This window comes from Schistocerca nitens, chromosome 6, assembly GCF_023898315.1.
Source record: "Schistocerca nitens isolate TAMUIC-IGC-003100 chromosome 6, iqSchNite1.1, whole genome shotgun sequence".
Taxonomy (NCBI): domain Eukaryota; kingdom Metazoa; phylum Arthropoda; class Insecta; order Orthoptera; family Acrididae; genus Schistocerca; species Schistocerca nitens.
In genome coordinates, this window is record NC_064619.1 from 115,296,063 (window position 1) to 115,319,767 (window position 23,705).

At 48.2% G+C, this 23,705-nt stretch overlaps 12 non-coding genes across 12 annotated transcripts; all 12 read right to left on the bottom strand.

The window, feature by feature from the left end:
• Positions 1–636: 636 nt before the first annotated feature.
• Trnan-guu (transfer RNA asparagine (anticodon GUU)) lies at positions 637–710 on the bottom strand. Its single transcript has one exon. It is a non-coding gene; the product is annotated as a tRNA-Asn (tRNA).
• A 333-nt stretch (positions 711–1,043) lies between these two features.
• Positions 1,044–1,115, bottom strand: Trnat-cgu (transfer RNA threonine (anticodon CGU)). Its single transcript has one exon. It is a non-coding gene; the product is annotated as a tRNA-Thr (tRNA).
• Positions 1,116–1,802: 687 nt separating this feature from the next.
• Trnan-guu (transfer RNA asparagine (anticodon GUU)) lies at positions 1,803–1,876 on the bottom strand. Its single transcript has one exon. It is a non-coding gene; the product is annotated as a tRNA-Asn (tRNA).
• A 333-nt stretch (positions 1,877–2,209) lies between these two features.
• On the bottom strand, positions 2,210–2,281 carry Trnat-cgu (transfer RNA threonine (anticodon CGU)). Its single transcript has one exon. It is a non-coding gene; the product is annotated as a tRNA-Thr (tRNA).
• A 687-nt stretch (positions 2,282–2,968) lies between these two features.
• Positions 2,969–3,042, bottom strand: Trnan-guu (transfer RNA asparagine (anticodon GUU)). The gene has a single exon. It is a non-coding gene; the product is annotated as a tRNA-Asn (tRNA).
• Positions 3,043–3,375: 333 nt separating this feature from the next.
• Positions 3,376–3,447, bottom strand: Trnat-cgu (transfer RNA threonine (anticodon CGU)). Its single transcript has one exon. It is a non-coding gene; the product is annotated as a tRNA-Thr (tRNA).
• A 687-nt stretch (positions 3,448–4,134) lies between these two features.
• Positions 4,135–4,208, bottom strand: Trnan-guu (transfer RNA asparagine (anticodon GUU)). Its single transcript has one exon. It is a non-coding gene; the product is annotated as a tRNA-Asn (tRNA).
• A 6,518-nt stretch (positions 4,209–10,726) lies between these two features.
• Trnan-guu (transfer RNA asparagine (anticodon GUU)) lies at positions 10,727–10,800 on the bottom strand. The gene has a single exon. It is a non-coding gene; the product is annotated as a tRNA-Asn (tRNA).
• A 333-nt stretch (positions 10,801–11,133) lies between these two features.
• Trnat-cgu (transfer RNA threonine (anticodon CGU)) lies at positions 11,134–11,205 on the bottom strand. Its single transcript has one exon. It is a non-coding gene; the product is annotated as a tRNA-Thr (tRNA).
• Positions 11,206–11,892: 687 nt separating this feature from the next.
• Positions 11,893–11,966, bottom strand: Trnan-guu (transfer RNA asparagine (anticodon GUU)). The gene has a single exon. It is a non-coding gene; the product is annotated as a tRNA-Asn (tRNA).
• Positions 11,967–12,299: 333 nt separating this feature from the next.
• On the bottom strand, positions 12,300–12,371 carry Trnat-cgu (transfer RNA threonine (anticodon CGU)). Its single transcript has one exon. It is a non-coding gene; the product is annotated as a tRNA-Thr (tRNA).
• A 6,628-nt stretch (positions 12,372–18,999) lies between these two features.
• Positions 19,000–19,071, bottom strand: Trnat-cgu (transfer RNA threonine (anticodon CGU)). Its single transcript has one exon. It is a non-coding gene; the product is annotated as a tRNA-Thr (tRNA).
• Positions 19,072–23,705: the final 4,634 nt, after the last annotated feature.

The window sequence follows — 23,705 nt, forward strand, 5'->3', positions numbered from 1 at the left end:
ATCTTGCAGCCCTCGACCAGATATCGGATTTGGCACACAGCTGCTGCTGGGGGTGTCCACATTGCCGTTTTCCAAATCTCTTGACTGTTTCGCCCTTACGATCGACGACGAGCGTCGGGCCACCAGAAGTTTGCGGTCTGCACAATCCTGACCTAGTGCACAGCTTGTGGGATAGCGTGGCTCGACTGCGAAATGCACCTTTCGGCTCCTCTCTCTGGCTACAGTATGCTGTTGTCCACAGTGGCACTGGCGTTGCCCATGGGGCTTCATGTAAGGCGACTGCACGTCTCTCGGCCAACAGCGGCCCACTGCAGACCGACACTTAAGAGACACCAAATACAAATCGACATCGAGAGACAGGCCCTGTCATATGGCAGTCGCGACGTATACGCTGAAATTGAATGTAAAGAATACGTCTTTTGTAGTGGGCGTCGCTCTACTGCAGTCACACATGGCGAATAAATAGGAAAACAGTAGAACGTCTGTGTAGGGCCATGTTTTTACCTACAGTGTCACTTGGCTGAATGTGTATAAGGCTGTGTGGCATCACTCAAACACAGCCAAATTGTCACGCTAGCTGTGTATCTCTAACAAAGTTGACGTATGTCCTCACCTCGGTGCCGGTTAAAACGATTTCGCCCCCGGGTGGGCTCGAACCACCAACCTTTCGGTTAACAGCCGAACGCGCTAGCCGATTGCGCCACGGAGGCCTTGACTTTGGCTCCCTTGTGCTCTGTATATCAACGCAATTCGTATACCTTCTGCAGGAATCTCGCAGAATGGTAGCATCTGCTTGCGCCTCTTCACATGGATAACGTGCATGCACACTGTAGCGAGGCTCGTAAACGAATGACATCGCCAAGCATGACATTATACTGCAAAATGCATACAAACCACTGTTGTGCCTATGCATTCAGAAAACCTCTGAGGCCAGTAGAATACTTGTCATAGGTTGTAGAACATCCCTTTCATTCAGTGTACTGCCATGTGTTAGATGCTGCTCGAGATAGCTCCGCTCCTTGCAGGAAGGTTAAAAAAATGAATGCCTTCTGTGAGGTTCGAACTCACGACCCCTGGTTTACGAGACCAGTGCTCTACCACTGGGCTAAGAAGGCGGCAGCTTAGCGTTTGCGAGCTTTCCCCGAATTGTCACTTCATCATACTGAATCTTGCAGCCCTCGACCAGATATCGGATTTGGCACACAGCTGCTGCTGGGGGTGTCCACATTGCCGTTTTCCAAATCTCTTGACTGTTTCGCCCTTACGATCGACGACGAGCGTCGGGCCACCAGAAGTTTGCGGTCTGCACAATCCTGACCTAGTGCACAGCTTGTGGGATAGCGTGGCTCGACTGCGAAATGCACCTTTCGGCTCCTCTCTCTGGCTACAGTATGCTGTTGTCCACAGTGGCACTGGCGTTGCCCATGGGGCTTCATGTAAGGCGACTGCACGTCTCTCGGCCAACAGCGGCCCACTGCAGACCGACACTTAAGAGACACCAAATACAAATCGACATCGAGAGACAGGCCCTGTCATATGGCAGTCGCGACGTATACGCTGAAATTGAATGTAAAGAATACGTCTTTTGTAGTGGGCGTCGCTCTACTGCAGTCACACATGGCGAATAAATAGGAAAACAGTAGAACGTCTGTGTAGGGCCATGTTTTTACCTACAGTGTCACTTGGCTGAATGTGTATAAGGCTGTGTGGCATCACTCAAACACAGCCAAATTGTCACGCTAGCTGTGTATCTCTAACAAAGTTGACGTATGTCCTCACCTCGGTGCCGGTTAAAACGATTTCGCCCCCGGGTGGGCTCGAACCACCAACCTTTCGGTTAACAGCCGAACGCGCTAGCCGATTGCGCCACGGAGGCCTTGACTTTGGCTCCCTTGTGCTCTGTATATCAACGCAATTCGTATACCTTCTGCAGGAATCTCGCAGAATGGTAGCATCTGCTTGCGCCTCTTCACATGGATAACGTGCATGCACACTGTAGCGAGGCTCGTAAACGAATGACATCGCCAAGCATGACATTATACTGCAAAATGCATACAAACCACTGTTGTGCCTATGCATTCAGAAAACCTCTGAGGCCAGTAGAATACTTGTCATAGGTTGTAGAACATCCCTTTCCTTCAGTGTACTGCCATGTGTTAGATGCTGCTCGAGATAGCTCCGCTCCTTGCAGGAAGGTTAAAAAAATGAATGCCTTCTGTGAGGTTCGAACTCACGACCCCTGGTTTACGAGACCAGTGCTCTACCACTGAGCTAAGAAGGCGGCAGCTTAGCGTTTGCGAGCTATCCCCGAATTGTCACTTCATCATACTGAATCTTGCAGCCCTCGACCAGATATCGGATTTGGCACACAGCTGCTGCTGGGGGTGTCCACATTGCCGTTTTCCAAATCTCTTGACTGTTTCGCCCTTACGATCGACGACGAGCGTCGGGCCACCAGAAGTTTGCGGTCTGCACAATCCTGACCTAGTGCACAGCTTGTGGGATAGCGTGGCTCGACTGCGAAATGCACCTTTCGGCTCCTCTCTCTGGCTACAGTATGCTGTTGTCCACAGTGGCACTGGCGTTGCCCATGGGGCTTCATGTAAGGCGACTGCACGTCTCTCGGCCAACAGCGGCCCACTGCAGACCGACACTTAAGAGACACCAAATACAAATCGACATCGAGAGACAGGCCCTGTCATATGGCAGTCGCGACGTATACGCTGAAATTGAATGTAAAGAATACGTCTTTTGTAGTGGGCGTCGCTCTACTGCAGTCACACATGGCGAATAAATAGGAAAACAGTAGAACGTCTGTGTAGGGCCATGTTTTTACCTACAGTGTCACTTGGCTGAATGTGTATAAGGCTGTGTGGCATCACTCAAACACAGCCAAATTGTCACGCTAGCTGTGTATCTCTAACAAAGTTGACGTATGTCCTCACCTCGGTGCCGGTTAAAACGATTTCGCCCCCGGGTGGGCTCGAACCACCAACCTTTCGGTTAACAGCCGAACGCGCTAGCCGATTGCGCCACGGAGGCCTTGACTTTGGCTCCCTTGTGCTCTGTATATCAACGCAATTCGTATACCTTCTGCAGGAATCTCGCAGAATGGTAGCATCTGCTTGCGCCTCTTCACATGGATAACGTGCATGCACACTGTAGCGAGGCTCGTAAACGAATGACATCGCCAAGCATGACATTATACTGCAAAATGCATACAAACCACTGTTGTGCCTATGCATTCAGAAAACCTCTGAGGCCAGTAGAATACTTGTCATAGGTTGTAGAACATCCCTTTCCTTCAGTGTACTGCCATGTGTTAGATGCTGCTCGAGATAGCTCCGCTCCTTGCAGGAAGGTTAAAAAAATGAATGCCTTCTGTGAGGTTCGAACTCACGACCCCTGGTTTACGAGACCAGTGCTCTACCACTGAGCTAAGAAGGCGGCAGCTTAGCGTTTGCGAGCTATCCCCGAATTGTCACTTCATCATACTGAATCTTGCAGCCCTCGACCAGATATCGGATTTGGCACACAGCTGCTGCTGGGGGTGTCCACATTGCCGTTTTCCAAATCTCTTGACTGTTTCGCCCTTACGATCGACGACGAGCGTCGGGCCACCAGAAGTTTGCGGTCTGCACAATCCTGACCTAGTGCACAGCTTGTGGGATAGCGTGGCTCGACTGCGAAATGCACCTTTCGGCTCCTCTCTCTGGCTACAGTATGCTGTTGTCCACAGTGGCACTGGCGTTGCCCATGGGGCTTCATGTAAGGCGACTGCACGTCTCTCGGCCAACAGCGGCCCACTGCAGACCGACACTTAAGAGACACCAAATACAAATCGACATCGAGAGACAGGCCCTGTCATATGGCAGTCGCGACGTATACGCTGAAATTGAATGTAAAGAATACGTCTTTTGTAGTGGGCGTCGCTCTACTGCAGTCACACATGGCGAATAAATAGGAAAACAGTAGAACGTCTGTGTAGGGCCATGTTTTTACCTACAGTGTCACTTGGCTGAATGTGTATAAGGCTGTGTGGCATCACTCAAACACAGCCAAATTGTCACGCTAGCTGTGTATCTCTAACAAAGTTGACGTATGTCCTCACCTCGGTGCCGGTTAAAACGATTTCGCCCCCAGGTGGGCTCGAACCACCAACCTTTCGGTTAACAGCCGAACGCGCTAGCCGATTGCGCCACGGAGGCCTTGACTTTGGCTCCCTTGTGCTCTGTATATCAACGCAATTCGTATACCTTCTGCAGGAATCTCGCAGAATGGTAGCATCTGCTTGCGCCTCTTCACATGGATAACGTGCATGCACACTGTAGCGAGGCTCGTAAACGAATGACATCGCCAAGCATGACATTATACTGCAAAATGCATACAAACCACTGTTGTGCCTATGCATTCAGAAAACCTCTGAGGCCAGTAGAATACTTGTCATAGGTTGTAGAACATCCCTTTCCTTCAGTGTACTGCCATGTGTTAGATGCTGCTCGAGATAGCTCCGCTCCTTGCAGGAAGGTTAAAAAAATGAATGCCTTCTGTGAGGTTCGAACTCACGACCCCTGGTTTACGAGACCAGTGCTCTACCACTTTTTTTTTTTTTTTTTTTTTTTTTTTTTTTTTTTTTTTTTTTTTTTTTTCGGGCCTCCATCCTCCCCTTATAGCCCGTCACTTGCACTCGCCATAATTGCCTTCATCGGCTAGCTTCAGTAGCTGTAATTGTAATGAACTAAATGTCTCCTCATGAGACGGAAATGAAAATACTTCTTGATTGTTACCCCTGACTCTCCGTAGGTGTACGGGGGGAATTTCAGCAGACGGGTGGCTTCAGAGTTTGTCTTCTCGGTGAATAGCTATTGCTAGTGTATTCCGTTGTGTAACATTCGTCGTTTTTATCGTCCATGTCTCAAGTATTAATTCTGTTTCAGCTGCTCGTAACTCCGAAGCCCCGCCACCAAAGTCTCCATGACATCCTACCAGGGAACCTTTTTGGTTTTCTAACATAAAGGAAATAAAAGAATAAAAGCGTCGCCCCATTAGTATGGCAAATGCTATAAAAAAAAACGAGTAAAGAGATTGAAAGAAGTGATAAAGTCAAGATTCTTGCAATATAGTGACTCTAAGTCAACGTTCGTAATAAAAAACAAGCATAGTCTTCTCTATATGTCGTCGTTCGTAGCAGTGTCTGGTGTTCCATCGTTAAATGTATCCAATATTCTTCTTTACTCTTCTCTTGCTCGGATAGGAGGTAGTATACAGTCTGGCCCTTTAGCCAATTGACGGCACGTCGTTTTGTATTGGGATAGGGAACTTCGTCAGGGGTGAGTAGGCGTGTCGGTGTTATCCTTCTTGGTGACGTCCGCAGTATGCTTGCGAGTTTCTGTGTACAGACGGACCATATGTCCCGTACAGCGTTGCAAGTAAATCTATGCTCGTCTGTGTCGACTAAGTGACATCTGACACAATTCGGTGTTTCAGCCAGGTGAATCTTGTGTAACCTCAAATTGGTCGGAATTTTCCTATTGACTGCCATGTACCAAGTTGAGCGCACTGTAGATGAAAGAAGCGGGTCGTGAATGTTCTCCCAGACTTGTTTCCAGTTATAACCTCGACATTTCTCCTCCACTATATTGCGTGGTGTACTTTCCGTCAATGTGGCGTAAATTGCTTTGACTTTGTGTCGGTCTGCCTCTGGAATTCTTCGTTGTATGTAGCTAAGTTCTAGGATGAAATACCTGAAGTGACAGAGCGAGTTCAGAATGTGTTTTACATCTACAGGTGGGTCCAGATTGGGAGGCACTATTTCATTCAAAATGTGAGCCGTCAGTGTGTTAGGTGATCCGTGCCACTGTTTGTATGTCTGACTAACATACAAGGCTTTTGCTTTGAGGTAGACATCCGTCAAATTGAGGCCTCCCTTCCAAACTGGGAGGGTGAGGGTTTCATACTTTACTTTAAATATCTGACCCCTGGTAACAAAGTGGCCAAGCGCCGCTAACATTTGTCGTGCCATAGTCTTTGGTAATGGCAGTACTTGGGCAACGTAATGAACTTTGGAAATTATGTAGGTGTTAACTAAGGCCACTCTTTGAATGGCATTTAGAGCTCGTAGGCTATGTTGCCGTATGCCAGCGCGCATTTTTGCCAGCAGTTTTCTATAGTTCAAGGCAGCCGTGCGGCGGATATTGCGTGTGTATTCAATCCCGAGGCAGGTGATCGTTTCCAAACTTCTTATTCTTTCAGCAGCACCGAGTTCTAATCCACGTCCAATGTGCATTAAGCCTGACTTGTGACGGTTGAGTTTCGCCCCCGATGCAGCTTCATACGTTGTTACAATGTGGAAAGCTTTCTCTAAGTCCTCGTCTTTCGTTACTACAAAACTGACATCATCTGCGTATGCCTGGCAAATAATCTTCTGACCATGAATGAGCAGCCCTGGAAGGTCTTGCGTCAGGGAGTACAAGAATGGCTCGAGTGCTATGGCAAACAATGCCATCGACATTGGGCAGCCCTGTCGTACTGAACTTGCGATACTGATCGGCCTGCTTAAGCGTCCATTTACATTGATTTGCGACGTACCATTCATCAGGAGGGTTTTAACAGTAGCAGTGATTTTCTGAGGAAAATGCATGGCGTCCATTGTGCGTACGAGATAGGAGTGGTTCACCCTGTCAAAGGCCTTTTCAAAGTCGAGGGACACAAGGGCACCTGGGATGTCACAGGCTTCGGCAATCGCTATGAGATCTCTATATGCAGTTAAAGTGTTGAAAATATTTCTATTTGTTCCAACACACGTTTGGTAGTCGCCGGTAACGCTGGTAATGACTGAATTTAATCGTTGCATAATGACACGTGCGAAAATTTTATAGTCAGTGTTAAGCAATGTTAAAGGCCGGAGATTCTCAACAGTTTTGCCTCCTGGAGTTTTTGGAATTAGCACCACTATCCCTTTACAAAAATCTTTCAAGCTGTCATTTCGAATGTTCATAATGTCATTACAGACCAGAGTCAACTTACTAATTAACTGTCGCCGAAATGTGTGATAAAACTCGGCAGGTAACCCGTCAGGACCAGGCGATTTATTTCTTGGGCTTCTGAGAATGGCGTCTGCCACTTCATCCTCGAGTATGTCTGAGGCGAGTTCTTCCGCCTGTTCCGGACCAAGTCTCCCCCACGCCCTGTCCGCAAGGACTGCCTGCGCTGCCACATCTATTGGTTGTTCAGCTAGTAACGCTGTAAAATGTTTATGAATTTCTTCTTGAATAGCAGTTTGTGTGTCGAAAAGGCGACCGTCTGCAGTTTTTAGCTCAGTCAGTATTTTCCTGTTTCTTCTTTTTTGCTCTTGTATAACATGGTACATGGATGTTGTCTCCTCCCGCACTGCATTTTGCAGGCGTGTTCTCACTTGATAGCCTTCAGATTGTCGTCGCGTCAGTGTGAGGAGTGTCGCCTTGATTCTTTTGATCTGCAGGTGATTGGCCACTACTGTATTATCGTCTTTGTAAAGGTCTCGGAGGCACTGAAAATAGAATTCTATTGTGGTCCTCTGCCAGGCGGATTTCTCGCGAGAGTAACACTTCATCGCTTTTATTAGAGCTGGCTTTGCACATTTTATCCACCACGAGAAAGCCGAATTGTACAGTGGAAATTTCCTTTCACAATCTGCCCATGTGTGTTGGAAGACAGCGTGGCACCCTGGATCTGATAAATGGGAAACATTCAGTTTCCACGGGCCTCTCGCTCTATATGTACCCTGTCTTTCCATATTTATGGTACATATATATGCGACATGGTCAGAGAATATAAGCGGCCATCGCTCCGCTTGCAAAATATGGTCCCGTAAATTGGAAGTTGCATAAATTCTGTCAATGCGGCTGGCAGAATGGCTGGTGACGTGGGTAAAACCGGGCATGTCGCCGTGTTTAAGTTCCCACGTGTCGAGCAGGTTTAATTCTCTAACAATGTCCAGAAGTTCTATGGAAGTGTTAAAATGCGGCGTTTGGTCTTTGGGTTTTAGTACACAGTTGAAATCACCTGCAAATACGACTTGGCCTATGCGGGTTGTAAAAAGTGGCACTATCTCTTCCTTAAAAAACTCCGATCTCTGGCGTTTTTTGCCCGTTCCAGAAGGGGCATAAACATTTATGAATCGGGTGTTGTGGATTGTCCCCGCAATACCTCTGCTGTTCGGCAGTCTGTCGACATTGGCTACGGCGATGCCTTCTTTGGTCAAAAGTGCAGTTCCGAGTTCACTGCCACGTCCCGGGTTGATTAACGCATTGTAACCTGTGATACGATCCAGATCAATGTCGGCGACCTCTTGCAACAGCGCAATGTCGACATCAGCTGCATATAAGAAATCCGTAAGATTCCGCAGGTTTGACGTACTGCTGATCTTGTTGATGTTGACCGTGGCAACACGGTATGCCTGTAAGGGTGGCATGAGGGCAGAGGTATGCGTGGCGTGGAGCCGCTCCCTTAGGGATGACGGAGGGGCATCAATTAAAAGAAGTCGGGGTCGGCATCGACCGTCTGAAGAGCAGATTCAGTCTGCCGTTGCTCATGCGATTGCGTTTCCCGCACGTCTGACACTGTTTCTCGGTCTTGTCCCTGTACTCCGGTCATACCGTTGTCGTGAGAGCATTCTTCGACGTCGTCCGCCCAGTTACGCGGGTGGTGAGCGTCACGCGGATCTGCACTGCTATCTGGCAGGTGGCCACCTGTACCTTCTGTAGCTACCGACATCATCGTCGTCTGTGATTGGGAGGGTCTGTTGTCGGAGTCAGCCTCTGAGTCGTCGGTACGGGACTTTTTGGACGTCTGGGGAGTTGCAGTGGAAACCTGAGACGTCACGTCGGTCATCTTCTGACGCACCTGATTGGCTTTCTCACGCAATGGTTGCGCTTTTGTGTCAGCACCCTGTTGCGCGATTCTTCGCTTCTTCTGCTTTTTCGGGGAAGGGCACTTGGAGGTTTGAGCAGTGTTCTCCTGAGTGGCACAGTTTTCGGCCATGGGAAGAACTTCCGCCGCTTGCGGCCGTTCGAAGGCGTTACAGACCTGGCTGCCATCCTGCGTCTCCTTACTTCCCTCCGTAACTTCCTGTAAGGAAGCTCCGAGGGTTTCCGGTACAGTACTCGTCTCCATTGGTATGTTCTCCTCGGTGTGATCAGTGTATGCATCTAGGGTGAAATCGACGCTGAGTTCTGGAGCGGTGTTTACACGGGCGGCGGCTACGTAAGTGATCGGTAACGTAGAACTGGGGCCAGGCTGCTCACGCTCGCCAGTCGGGATCTGCGCTACGCGCCTCTGAAGACACTGAGCGCGGACGTGTGCTGTAGAGCCACATCCCGAGCATGTCCGTGGTTGCCCGTCATAAATTACTATGGCCCTGTACCCACTGATAACGATGTAAGATGGAATATGCTTCAGCAATTCGAGTTTCACTTGCCGCACACCGTTTAATACTGGGAATATATGTTGCCCTGACCATTTCTCAGCAACGTTGCTTATTACCGAACCATATTCCCGTAGTTTGGCGTTAATCTGCTCGGTAGTTACTTCGAAGGGCAGTTCAAATATTCTGATGGTTCGCAATCCCAAGCCGGCTTGCGTTAGTCGCACCTCGCCAACGTTTCCGTCTGAATGTTTGAACCTAAGAGATCCACCACAAGACGCAACAATTTGTTCACATCGTTCAGGCGTCACCAATTTCAAGTAAACGGTACTACTAACGATCGATAAGTGAATGCCAATTAAATCGTCAAGCGTCAATTTCATAACATCTCGCACAAATAGTTCTACCTCAAAGGATTTTGGTCTGGCAAATTTCGGGTCGAATGTCAACTTAAGAGTGTCTTTCCGTTCTGGTTGAGTCATGATTGCATTCGTGTATTCATTACCGAGGGTAGTGTTATCGCTGTAAGCGCGCACTCACCATGCACAGCGACCGCCGCCGGCAGCGACGAAGTAAACACGACCAGCCGCTCCGTACGTCCGCACCGCACGGCTGCCCGCGAGGGAATGAGAAGGCGGCAGCTTAGCGTTTGCGAGCTATCCCCGAATTGTCACTTCATCATACTGAATCTTGCAGCCCTCGACCAGATATCGGATTTGGCACACAGCTGCTGCTGGGGGTGTCCACATTGCCGTTTTCCAAATCTCTTGACTGTTTCGCCCTTACGATCGACGACGAGCGTCGGGCCACCAGAAGTTTGCGGTCTGCACAATCCTGACCTAGTGCACAGCTTGTGGGATAGCGTGGCTCGACTGCGAAATGCACCTTTCGGCTCCTCTCTCTGGCTACAGTATGCTGTTGTCCACAGTGGCACTGGCGTTGCCCATGGGGCTTCATGTAAGGCGACTGCACGTCTCTCGGCCAACAGCGGCCCACTGCAGACCGACACTTAAGAGACACCAAATACAAATCGACATCGAGAGACAGGCCCTGTCATATGGCAGTCGCGACGTATACGCTGAAATTGAATGTAAAGAATACGTCTTTTGTAGTGGGCGTCGCTCTACTGCAGTCACACATGGCGAATAAATAGGAAAACAGTAGAACGTCTGTGTAGGGCCATGTTTTTACCTACAGTGTCACTTGGCTGAATGTGTATAAGGCTGTGTGGCATCACTCAAACACAGCCAAATTGTCACGCTAGCTGTGTATCTCTAACAAAGTTGACGTATGTCCTCACCTCGGTGCCGGTTAAAACGATTTCGCCCCCGGGTGGGCTCGAACCACCAACATTTCGGTTAACAGCCGAACGCGCTAGCCGATTGCGCCACGGAGGCCTTGACTTCGGCTCCCTTGTGCTCTGTATATCAACGCAATTCGTATACCTTCTGCAGGAATCTCGCAGAATGGTAGCATCTGCTTGCGCCTCTTCACATGGATAACGTGCATGCACACTGTAGCGAGGCTCGTAAACGAATGACATCGCCAAGCATGACATTATACTGCAAAATGCATACAAACCACTGTTGTGCCTATGCATTCAGAAAACCTCTGAGGCCAGTAGAATACTTGTCATAGGTTGTAGAACATCCCTTTCCTTCAGTGTACTGCCATGTGTTAGATGCTGCTCGAGATAGCTCCGCTCCTTGCAGGAAGGTTAAAAAAATGAATGCCTTCTGTGAGGTTCGAACTCACGACCCCTGGTTTACGAGACCAGTGCTCTACCACTGAGCTAAGAAGGCGGCAGCTTAGCGTTTGCGAGCTATCCCCGAATTGTCACTTCATCATACTGAATCTTGCAGCCCTCGACCAGATATCGGATTTGGCACACAGCTGCTGCTGGGGGTGTCCACATTGCCGTTTTCCAAATCTCTTGACTGTTTCGCCCTTACGATCGACGACGAGCGTCGGGCCACCAGAAGTTTGCGGTCTGCACAATCCTGACCTAGTGCACAGCTTGTGGGATAGCGTGGCTCGACTGCGAAATGCACCTTTCGGCTCCTCTCTCTGGCTACAGTATGCTGTTGTCCACAGTGGCACTGGCGTTGCCCATGGGGCTTCATGTAAGGCGACTGCACGTCTCTCGGCCAACAGCGGCCCACTGCAGACCGACACTTAAGAGACACCAAATACAAATCGACATCGAGAGACAGGCCCTGTCATATGGCAGTCGCGACGTATACGCTGAAATTGAATGTAAAGAATACGTCTTTTGTAGTGGGCGTCGCTCTACTGCAGTCACACATGGCGAATAAATAGGAAAACAGTAGAACGTCTGTGTAGGGCCATGTTTTTACCTACAGTGTCACTTGGCTGAATGTGTATAAGGCTGTGTGGCATCACTCAAACACAGCCAAATTGTCACGCTAGCTGTGTATCTCTAACAAAGTTGACGTATGTCCTCACCTCGGTGCCGGTTAAAACGATTTCGCCCCCAGGTGGGCTCGAACCACCAACCTTTCGGTTAACAGCCGAACGCGCTAGCCGATTGCGCCACGGAGGCCTTGACTTTGGCTCCCTTGTGCTCTGTATATCAACGCAATTCGTATACCTTCTGCAGGAATCTCGCAGAATGGTAGCATCTGCTTGCGCCTCTTCACATGGATAACGTGCATGCACACTGTAGCGAGGCTTGTAAACGAATGACATCGCCAAGCATGACATTATACTGCAAAATGCATACAAACCACTGTTGTGCCTATGCATTCAGAAAACCTCTGAGGCCAGTAGAATACTTGTCATAGGTTGTAGAACATCCCTTTCCTTCAGTGTACTGCCATGTGTTAGATGCTGCTCGAGATAGCTCCGCTCCTTGCAGGAAGGTTAAAAAAATGAATGCCTTCTGTGAGGTTCGAACTCACGACCCCTGGTTTACGAGACCAGTGCTCTACCACTGAGCTAAGAAGGCGGCAGCTTAGCGTTTGCGAGCTATCCCCGAATTGTCACTTCATCATACTGAATCTTGCAGCCCTCGACCAGATATCGGATTTGGCACACAGCTGCTGCTGGGGGTGTCCACATTGCCGTTTTCCAAATCTCTTGACTGTTTCGCCCTTACGATCGACGACGAGCGTCGGGCCACCAGAAGTTTGCGGTCTGCACAATCCTGACCTAGTGCACAGCTTGTGGGATAGCGTGGCTCGACTGCGAAATGCACCTTTCGGCTCCTCTCTCTGGCTACAGTATGCTGTTGTCCACAGTGGCACTGGCGTTGCCCATGGGGCTTCATGTAAGGCGACTGCACGTCTCTCGGCCAACAGCGGCCCACTGCAGACCGACACTTAAGAGACACCAAATACAAATCGACATCGAGAGACAGGCCCTGTCATATGGCAGTCGCGACGTATACGCTGAAATTGAATGTAAAGAATACGTCTTTTGTAGTGGGCGTCGCTCTACTGCAGTCACACATGGCGAATAAATAGGAAAACAGTAGAACGTCTGTGTAGGGCCATGTTTTTACCTACAGTGTCACTTGGCTGAATGTGTATAAGGCTGTGTGGCATCACTCAAACACAGCCAAATTGTCACGCTAGCTGTGTATCTCTAACAAAGTTGACGTATGTCCTCACCTCGGTGCCGGTTAAAACGATTTCGCCCCCGGGTGGGCTCGAACCACCAACCTTTCGGTTAACAGCCGAACGCGCTAGCCGATTGCGCCACTTTTTTTTTTTTTTTTTTACTGCCCTTTTTTTTATTTTTTTTATACCGCTACACCACTTTTTTTTTTTTTTTTTTTTTTGTTTTCAATCTTAATAGAGTGGTCAGTTCCGTGCGGGGGGAGACGAAGCGGGCAGGGGTCGCATCCCGAGGCCTGCCTGCGATGGCTCCCTCCACTCATCCCTGAATCACTCCTTCAAGCAGACACTGATTGTGTTTCCTTGATTCGCATGTTATTCTGGTATAGGTGTTAAGCCTCTGCTCCGAGGTATATAGTGCTGACACGTTTGTAAATGAACATTTCTTCTTTGTCGTGTGTCATTTGTGTGTTGCGATCCATGGCGAATTCTGTTCCTCTTCCATTAGAGGTGCGTGAGTGTCAAGAATAAGCAAACAAGTAAAAGGAGACTAATGAAAAGAAATACATTGACCAGGCGTAACAGAAAGTATAAATGAAAAAAAAAAAGAAGAATACATATCCCCTTGATGTGCATCCATCATCCAATGCGGTCAGCCTATGCCATGTTTTTCGAACGTGATGTCCATCATGTTTCCGAATAATTTTTTACTGTCAGTGACACATTGAATTTTCCAGTATGCCAGCGCCATGTAGGTCAGAAAACTAATAAAATCGTCCTCTCCACGAACATTTATGATATAGTTGACATAGTGCCCTAGGATCCACATTACTGTATTGTTTTTCGTGGCAGGGTAAAACTTTTTGTCCGGACGCAGTAGGATATCCAGCTGCAGATTGTCTTCCGCGCTCCTTGAGAGAACCGCGATCCTCTTCTTGACCCATCGCCAATTCAGTGCATGACCACCGCAGGTAAACCGATGAATCAGAGAATCGACGAGTCCACAACAGAGGCAGAGATTTGTGTCACTTAACCCAATTGCATGTAGCTTTTCATTAGTGGCAATTGTGTTATTTACCACCCTGAACCAGGTTGAAGCAACATCCGAAGAGTGTACTTTCAAGCTGATGTTGGCCCACACCGTTGTCCATTCGGTAGTTGGATACTTCCGTTCTATGGTATTTGGGGTCGCCGACTTTTCCCACTCACGTTGCAAGTCCCGAGTTGACAGTGGTCGTCGCCGTAGAACATCCACATCTGCATAACTACACTGAAGGAAAAATTCTCTGATGTGTTTCAGTTTGTAATGGATTCTGCCGACGTCAACAGGAGGTCGCATACTCGCTGGACGCACTGTGAGGAACAACTTTTGAGTAACAGTGCAATGGCTGTCATGCAGGATAGTCGTGGTCCGCTTGACGTACAAGGCCATTGCTTTCCCGGCAATGTTAACTAACTCAAGCCCACCAGTAGTTCTCGACTTGGCCAGCGTATCGGAGGACAATTTAAATATGTTGCCCTTCCAGATGAATCGATTGGCAACCTGCATGATCTTTCTGGCCTGAAGCTTGGGAATGGGAAAGAACTGTGCAACATAATACGCCTTGGAGAAGACGTAGGTATTGAGAAGCCGAATTTTTTCTATAATGTTCACAGCACGCCAGCGACATTCGACAATGGTACCCTGTATCAGATGCGTCACTGACTTCCAATTGGAGGCCGCCATTTTGAGAGGGCACCTATTCAAGGTGATTCCTAGTAGCTTGTGAGATTCCACAACATGCGCCCACGGTATAGTTAAGTTCTCGAAACCCCTGATATCGAGCACTTTACATTTCCGGTCACTGAGTTGTGCTCCAGACACTTCACTATATTGGTCGATCGCCCCTTTAATACGGACCACCTCGTCCTCAGTGCGTAACAGTACGGCAACATCGTCAGCGTACGCACGGACTATGAATGTGTGACCGGAGATTGACACTCCTGACAACTGGTGATAAAGAGACCGAAGGAAGGGTTCCAGGGACAGCACAAAAAGTGACATAGAGAGTGGACTGCCCTGGGGGACACCCCGCTGAATGGATATCGGTTGCGTCAGCTGTCCATTGACTTGTATCCTCGCTGATATGCCAGATATCAAAGTGCGAAGGACTTGTATCACCCCTTCCTCGAGTCCTATTTTGTCCATGATGTGAAAAAGGTATCGGTGGTTCACATGATCAAAGGCTTTATGAAAGTCTAGAAAAAGCAGCGCACACTTCAGGTTGGTGACTGAGGCAATGGAGATGAGGTCCCGAATTTCAGACATCGCAGACATGGCATTCCGTCCTGGCACGCACGCCTGGTGCCGCCGGACAACTTTGTGAATGAGCGGAGACATTCGGGTGTTAACAGCTCTGGCTATAGTTTTGTAGTCAAAATTGAGCAGGGTGAGCGGGCGCAGATTATCAAATCGCTTACATCCTTTGCGTTTGGGAACAAGGACAATTTTACCCTCCTTCATCGCAGCAGGAACAGGCGCCCCAGCAATGATTTCATTTAAAATTTCTGTAAAAGTAACACCAATTACATCCCAATACCGAAGATAAAACTCCTTGGGAAGGCCGTCCAGTCCTGGGGCTTTGTTAGCTGGCGACTTAACAATAAGTTCTAAAGTCTCCTCGACACTAAACGCAGCCAGAAAGTCACGATTATCTTCCTCAGTAACGGACGTGTCCATCATCTGGAGTACAGTAGCAGTCAAGCCATCATTAGTGGGGCAGTCCGAGTACAGGCCGTGATAATACCCCTGGATTGCCGTGACTATGTCAGGTTGCCGAGTGAGAAGTTCCCCGTTATCAGTTGCCAGTTCGTCTATAAATAAGCGTCTACGGTTCGTCTGATGCTTAATTAGATGATACATGGAAGTTGTCTCAGATTGAACAAAAGAGTTGACTTTCGACTTGATTTTTAATCCTTCTAGTTGTTTACGTTTGATACTGAGCATCTTAGCCTTGATTTGCTTTATTTGAGCCGTGTAAATATTATTGACGCCAGATTTGTCGTAGAGCTCCCTTAAAATTGAATAGTAAAATTCGGTGGTCCTCTTTGCATCCCTTGATTGCGTATTACAGTACGAAATCAAAGCCCGACGCAACTTTGGTTTAGCAAAGGACGTCCACCACTCTACTTTCGTACGGTATCTATTGACAGAGCGAAGACAAAAAGTCCAAGTCCGTGTGACAAGTACCTCGAGATCGGCGTCCTGAAGGTGGGAAATATTGAACATCCAGTGACTTCTGAATCGTTTGGTGGGTTGTCTGTCCAGTTGTATAACGGCGGCGTAGGCGCAGTGATCGTTACATGGGACGGGAATGACCTCCGAGTCAACAACGTGTTCCCCGAGCTGAGAAGACACATATATTCTGTCGAGGCGGCTACTCGAGGTGGAAGTGAAGTATGTAAATTTCACAAGGGTAGGGTGAAGGAGTTCCCACGTATCCTTTAGATTCATTCGTAAAACCAGATCATGAAGCTCCTTACAATAGTTAAAATGCGGCCGCTGATCTTTTTGATGTACGACACAGTTAAAATCTCCTCCTAATATTAGGGCAGTCGGATTTTTACGAAGCAGGTAAATTAGTTCGTCTTTAAAGAACTCGGTCCTTGCGAACCTGTGGCCACTCCCTGAGGGCGCGTATAGGTTCACGAGCGTGACGCCGAATATTTTGCAGGATATGCCACGCCCCGACTCCAGTGTTTCAACGTCCGAGACGGGGATGCCTTCACGCACGAGAATGGCGGTACCAGTGCTAAGTTCGAAGGCAACATTGGTAATACAGTGGAAACCGGGAATGACCAGATCAGGAACAAGGAATTCCTGCAATAGAAGTATATCAGCGGCAGACTCATATACGAACTGCCTAAAGACTGCAAGTTTCAATTCAGACGTGATCCTGTTAACATTAACACTCAGGAACTTGTACGCTTGTGCCATGGAATTTACGGAGCTACTTTAAATTAACGTGATCATCGTCACCGGCAAACCAATCCATTCGTGAACCAGCTGGTGGAGAGTGGCCATCACCATCGTTCGCATCTGAGAGGGCTTGCAGTTTGTGTTTGCTGCGCGGTACATTCAAGTTTGGTTGGAATTTCTTTTTGTTCCTCCCGACGCTTGCGACTTTTTCCGCAGAAAGCGGCATCGGAGAATCGACACAAGTCTCCTGTGCAGGTTGCCCTGCTGCAGCAACCTGCATGTGCGACTCACCGGATAGTCCATCCGGAGACGCGCTAAGTTCTTGTTTATCCACACGTTGGGATTGTTTGGAAACACTCTCCCGGTCAGGTTGTTGACAAGCAAGGCTGAGATCTCGCTCCGTGGTGACACACTCGTCAGTGTGTTTGTTGTCAGTGTCGCGTGGCTGTGATACGAGTGGGGGACCTGCGCACACACCGTCGACGTCACTGTGGGCAACATGCTGAGGTTCACCATCGGTTTGTTGGGGAGCCGACTCGACAGACGTGAACGGTAAACAAGAACCAACCTGGGGCGTAGCAAGACCGTCATCAGGCGAAGAAGTATTAACATCAACACGTGATTCTGGTATAGCGTCTTGCGAAAGCTCAATGTCGCCTGCAGGTTGTTTGATATCAGGTGTGGCAGGTGTTACCGGTACTGAGACGCCTTCATCTGAACTACTACTGTCGCACGTCCGACGTCTCTTGGACGCCACCGCAGTGACCGGACGGGTGAGAGGGTTCTGATCCCCGCCCTTCGCAAGAGGAATAGCAGGGAACTCGTCTACAAAAGGTTTTTCATGTACAGTCACAGTATCAGTGGAAAGGGACGGCTCATTACTTGGTAATTGGGTGCCTGTCACTAGATCAGCTAAAGTGAGCCTCTTACGTTGTTGTAAAGTAGGCTTTAAGACGGTCATTCTTTTAGGGCAATTTTGCCGTAAATGACCACTTTCATTGCAGTTAAAACACGTAGAAGCTTGCCCAGAATATGTAACCTGCACCTTATACCCACAAACAAATACATGGGATGGGATGTTGACTTTAACTTGCATCTCAACCGATCTGATGCCAGAAAAACATTGCAACTTATGGTGCCTGGACCACTTTTCAAGTCTAATGTTACGCACTTCGCCATATTTCGTGAGCACGTCTTTTAGGAAACAGTTGTCTACTTCAGGGGGCAGGTTGTAAATACGCACGTTAGAGATCTCGACATCCGCGTTAGTAACTTGGACAGTACTCACAGTGCCATCGCGATGCCGGAACTCGACGCCGCCGCCATGTTTCTGCAAAAGTCGTTCCAGTAAGAGGGGATTCAGGAGCTTCACGAAAAAGCAGTATAAATCCAGGTCGTAGTAGGCAGTGTGAACTTGATCAGTGGTAATGCCAATTGTATCGACGATCCATTCATGAACTTCCAGTGAACTTGGCTGAACTGATCGTGTAGCCTTGTCAAACTCGAACTGCAGGGTATTTTTCCTTGGAATCGTGGGAACCATTGTGCAAATTAACCCAAATGGGCTAACTGCATACAACAAACACTTAAAACAACGACACGAACACACAACCACGCGCAATCACGTGAAACAGAAAGCACAATACAACGTAAACAAAGCAAGCGACACTGAGCGCTCCGAACGTCCGCACGCTGCCGCGTCTCAAGCGGTAATGAGCCACGGAGGCCTTGACTTTGGCTCCCTTGTGCTCTGTATATCAACGCAATTCGTATACCTTCTGCAGGAATCTCGCAGAATGGTAGCATCTGCTTGCGCCTCTTCACATGGATAACGTGCATGCACACTGTAGCGAGGCTCGTAAACGAATGACATCGCCAAGCATGACATTATACTGCAAAATGCATACAAACCACTGTTGTGCCTATGCATTCAGAAAACCTCTGAGGCCAGTAGAATACTTGTCATAGGTTGTAGAACATCCCTTTCCTTCAGTGTACTGCCATGTGTTAGATGCTGCTCGAGATAGCTCCGCTCCTTGCAGGAAGGTTAAAAAAATGAATGCCTTCTGTGAGGTTCGAACTCACGACCCCTGGTTTACGAGACCAGTGCTCTACCACTGAGCTAAGAAGGCGGCAGCTTAGCGTTTGCGAGCTATCCCCGAATTGTCACTTCATCATACTGAATCTTGCAGCCCTCGACCAGATATCGGATTTGGCACACAGCTGCTGCTGGGGGTGTCCACATTGCCGTTTTCCAAATCTCTTGACTGTTTCGCCCTTACGATCGACGACGAGCGTCGGGCCACCAGAAGTTTGCGGTCTGCACAATCCTGACCTAGTGCACAGCTTGTGGGATAGCGTGGCTCGACTGCGAAATGCACCTTTCGGCTCCTCTCTCTGGCTACAGTATGCTGTTGTCCACAGTGGCACTGGCGTTGCCCATGGGGCTTCATGTAAGGCGACTGCACGTCTCTCGGCCAACAGCGGCCCACTGCAGACCGACACTTAAGAGACACCAAATACAAATCGACATCGAGAGACAGGCCCTGTCATATGGCAGTCGCGACGTATACGCTGAAATTGAATGTAAAGAATACGTCTTTTGTAGTGGGCGTCGCTCTACTGCAGTCACACATGGCGAATAAATAGGAAAACAGTAGAACGTCTGTGTAGGGCCATGTTTTTACCTACAGTGTCACTTGGCTGAATGTGTATAAGGCTGTGTGGCATCACTCAAACACAGCCAAATTGTCACGCTAGCTGTGTATCTCTAACAAAGTTGACGTATGTCCTCACCTCGGTGCCGGTTAAAACGATTTCGCCCCCGGGTGGGCTCGAACCACCAACCTTTCGGTTAACAGCCGAACGCGCTAGCCGATTGCGCCACTTTTTTTTTTTTTTTTACTGCCCTTTTTTTATTTTTTTTTTATACCGCTACACCACTTTTTTTTTTTTTTTTTTGTTTTCAATCTTAATAGAGTGGTCAGTTCCGTGCGGGGGGAGACGAAGCGGGCAGGGGTCGAATCCCGAGGCCTGCCTGCGATGGCTCCCTCCACTCATCCCTGAATCACTCCTTCAAGCAGACACTGATTGTGTTTCCTTGATTCGCATGTTATTCTGGTATAGGTGTTAAGCCTCTGCTCCGAGGTATATAGTGCTGACACGTTTGTAAATGAACATTTCTTCTTTGTCGTGTGTCATTTGTGTGTTGCGATCCATGGCGAATTCTGTTCCTCTTCCATTAGAGGTGCGTGAGTGTCAAGAATAAGCAAACAAGTAAAAGGAGACTAATGAAAAGAAATACATTGACCAGGCGTAACAGAAAGTATAAATGAAAAAAAAAAGAAGAATACATATCCCCTTGATGTGCATCCATCATCCAATGCGGTCAGCCTATGCCATGTTTTTCGAACGTGATGTCCATCATGTTTCCGAATAATTTTTTACTGTCAGTGACACATTGAATTTTCCAGTATGCCAGCGCCATGTAGGTCAGAAAACTAATAAAATCGTCCTCTCCACGAACATTTATGATATAGTTGACATAGTGCCCTAGGATCCACATTACTGTATTGTTTTTCGTGGCAGGGTAAAACTTTTTGTCCGGACGCAGTAGGATATCCAGCTGCAGATTGTCTTCCGCGCTCCTTGAGAGAACCGCGATCCTCTTCTTGACCCATCGCCAATTCAGTGCATGACCACCGCAGGTAAACCGATGAATCAGAGAATCGACGAGTCCACAACAGAGGCAGAGATTTGTGTCACTTAACCCAATTGCATGTAGCTTTTCATTAGTGGCAATTGTGTTATTTACCACCCTGAACCAGGTTGAAGCAACATCCGAAGAGTGTACTTTCAAGCTGATGTTGGCCCACACCGTTGTCCATTCGGTAGTTGGATACTTCCGTTCTATGGTATTTGGGGTCGCCGACTTTTCCCACTCACGTTGCAAGTCCCGAGTTGACAGTGGTCGTCGCCGTAGAACATCCACATCTGCATAACTACACTGAAGGAAAAATTCTCTGATGTGTTTCAGTTTGTAATGGATTCTGCCGACGTCAACAGGAGGTCGCATACTCGCTGGACGCACTGTGAGGAACAACTTTTGAGTAACAGTGCAATGGCTGTCATGCAGGATAGTCGTGGTCCGCTTGACGTACAAGGCCATTGCTTTCCCGGCAATGTTAACTAACTCAAGCCCACCAGTAGTTCTCGACTTGGCCAGCGTATCGGAGGACAATTTAAATATGTTGCCCTTCCAGATGAATCGATTGGCAACCTGCATGATCTTTCTGGCCTGAAGCTTGGGAATGGGAAAGAACTGTGCAACATAATACGCCTTGGAGAAGACGTAGGTATTGAGAAGCCGAATTTTTTCTATAATGTTCACAGCACGCCAGCGACATTCGACAATGGTACCCTGTATCAGATGCGTCACTGACTTCCAATTGGAGGCCGCCATTTTGAGAGGGCACCTATTCAAGGTGATTCCTAGTAGCTTGTGAGATTCCACAACATGCGCCCACGGTATAGTTAAGTTCTCGAAACCCCTGATATCGAGCACTTTACATTTCCGGTCACTGAGTTGTGCTCCAGACACTTCACTATATTGGTCGATCGCCCCTTTAATACGGACCACCTCGTCCTCAGTGCGTAACAGTACGGCAACATCGTCAGCGTACGCACGGACTATGAATGTGTGACCGGAGATTGACACTCCTGACAACTGGTGATAAAGAGACCGAAGGAAGGGTTCCAGGGACAGCACAAAAAGTGACATAGAGAGTGGACTGCCCTGGGGGACACCCCGCTGAATGGATATCGGTTGCGTCAGCTGTCCATTGACTTGTATCCTCGCTGATATGCCAGATATCAAAGTGCGAAGGACTTGTATCACCCCTTCCTCGAGTCCTATTTTGTCCATGATGTGAAAAAGGTATCGGTGGTTCACATGATCAAAGGCTTTATGAAAGTCTAGAAAAAGCAGCGCACACTTCAGGTTGGTGACTGAGGCAATGGAGATGAGGTCCCGAATTTCAGACATCGCAGACATGGCATTCCGTCCTGGCACGCACGCCTGGTGCCGCCGGACAACTTTGTGAATGAGCGGAGACATTCGGGTGTTAACAGCTCTGGCTATAGTTTTGTAGTCAAAATTGAGCAGGGTGAGCGGGCGCAGATTATCAAATCGCTTACATCCTTTGCGTTTGGGAACAAGGACAATTTTACCCTCCTTCATCGCAGCAGGAACAGGCGCCCCAGCAATGATTTCATTTAAAATTTCTGTAAAAGTAACACCAATTACATCCCAATACCGAAGATAAAACTCCTTGGGAAGGCCGTCCAGTCCTGGGGCTTTGTTAGCTGGCGACTTAACAATAAGTTCTAAAGTCTCCTCGACACTAAACGCAGCCAGAAAGTCACGATTATCTTCCTCAGTAACGGACGTGTCCATCATCTGGAGTACAGTAGCAGTCAAGCCATCATTAGTGGGGCAGTCCGAGTACAGGCCGTGATAATACCCCTGGATTGCCGTGACTATGTCAGGTTGCCGAGTGAGAAGTTCCCCGTTATCAGTTGCCAGTTCGTCTATAAATAAGCGTCTACGGTTCGTCTGATGCTTAATTAGATGATACATGGAAGTTGTCTCAGATTGAACAAAAGAGTTGACTTTCGACTTGATTTTTAATCCTTCTAGTTGTTTACGTTTGATACTGAGCATCTTAGCCTTGATTTGCTTTATTTGAGCCGTGTAAATATTATTGACGCCAGATTTGTCGTAGAGCTCCCTTAAAATTGAATAGTAAAATTCGGTGGTCCTCTTTGCATCCCTTGATTGCGTATTACAGTACGAAATCAAAGCCCGACGCAACTTTGGTTTAGCAAAGGACGTCCACCACTCTACTTTCGTACGGTATCTATTGACAGAGCGAAGACAAAAAGTCCAAGTCCGTGTGACAAGTACCTCGAGATCGGCGTCCTGAAGGTGGGAAATATTGAACATCCAGTGACTTCTGAATCGTTTGGTGGGTTGTCTGTCCAGTTGTATAACGGCGGCGTAGGCGCAGTGATCGTTACATGGGACGGGAATGACCTCCGAGTCAACAACGTGTTCCCCGAGCTGAGAAGACACATATATTCTGTCGAGGCGGCTACTCGAGGTGGAAGTGAAGTATGTAAATTTCACAAGGGTAGGGTGAAGGAGTTCCCACGTATCCTTTAGATTCATTCGTAAAACCAGATCATGAAGCTCCTTACAATAGTTAAAATGCGGCCGCTGATCTTTTTGATGTACGACACAGTTAAAATCTCCTCCTAATATTAGGGCAGTCGGATTTTTACGAAGCAGGTAAATTAGTTCGTCTTTAAAGAACTCGGTCCTTGCGAACCTGTGGCCACTCCCTGAGGGCGCGTATAGGTTCACGAGCGTGACGCCGAATATTTTGCAGGATATGCCACGCCCCGACTCCAGTGTTTCAACGTCCGAGACGGGGATGCCTTCACGCACGAGAATGGCGGTACCAGTGCTAAGTTCGAAGGCAACATTGGTAATACAGTGGAAACCGGGAATGACCAGATCAGGAACAAGGAATTCCTGCAATAGAAGTATATCAGCGGCAGACTCATATACGAACTGCCTAAAGACTGCAAGTTTCAATTCAGACGTGATCCTGTTAACATTAACACTCAGGAACTTGTACGCTTGTGCCATGGAATTTACGGAGCTACTTTAAATTAACGTGATCATCGTCACCGGCAAACCAAT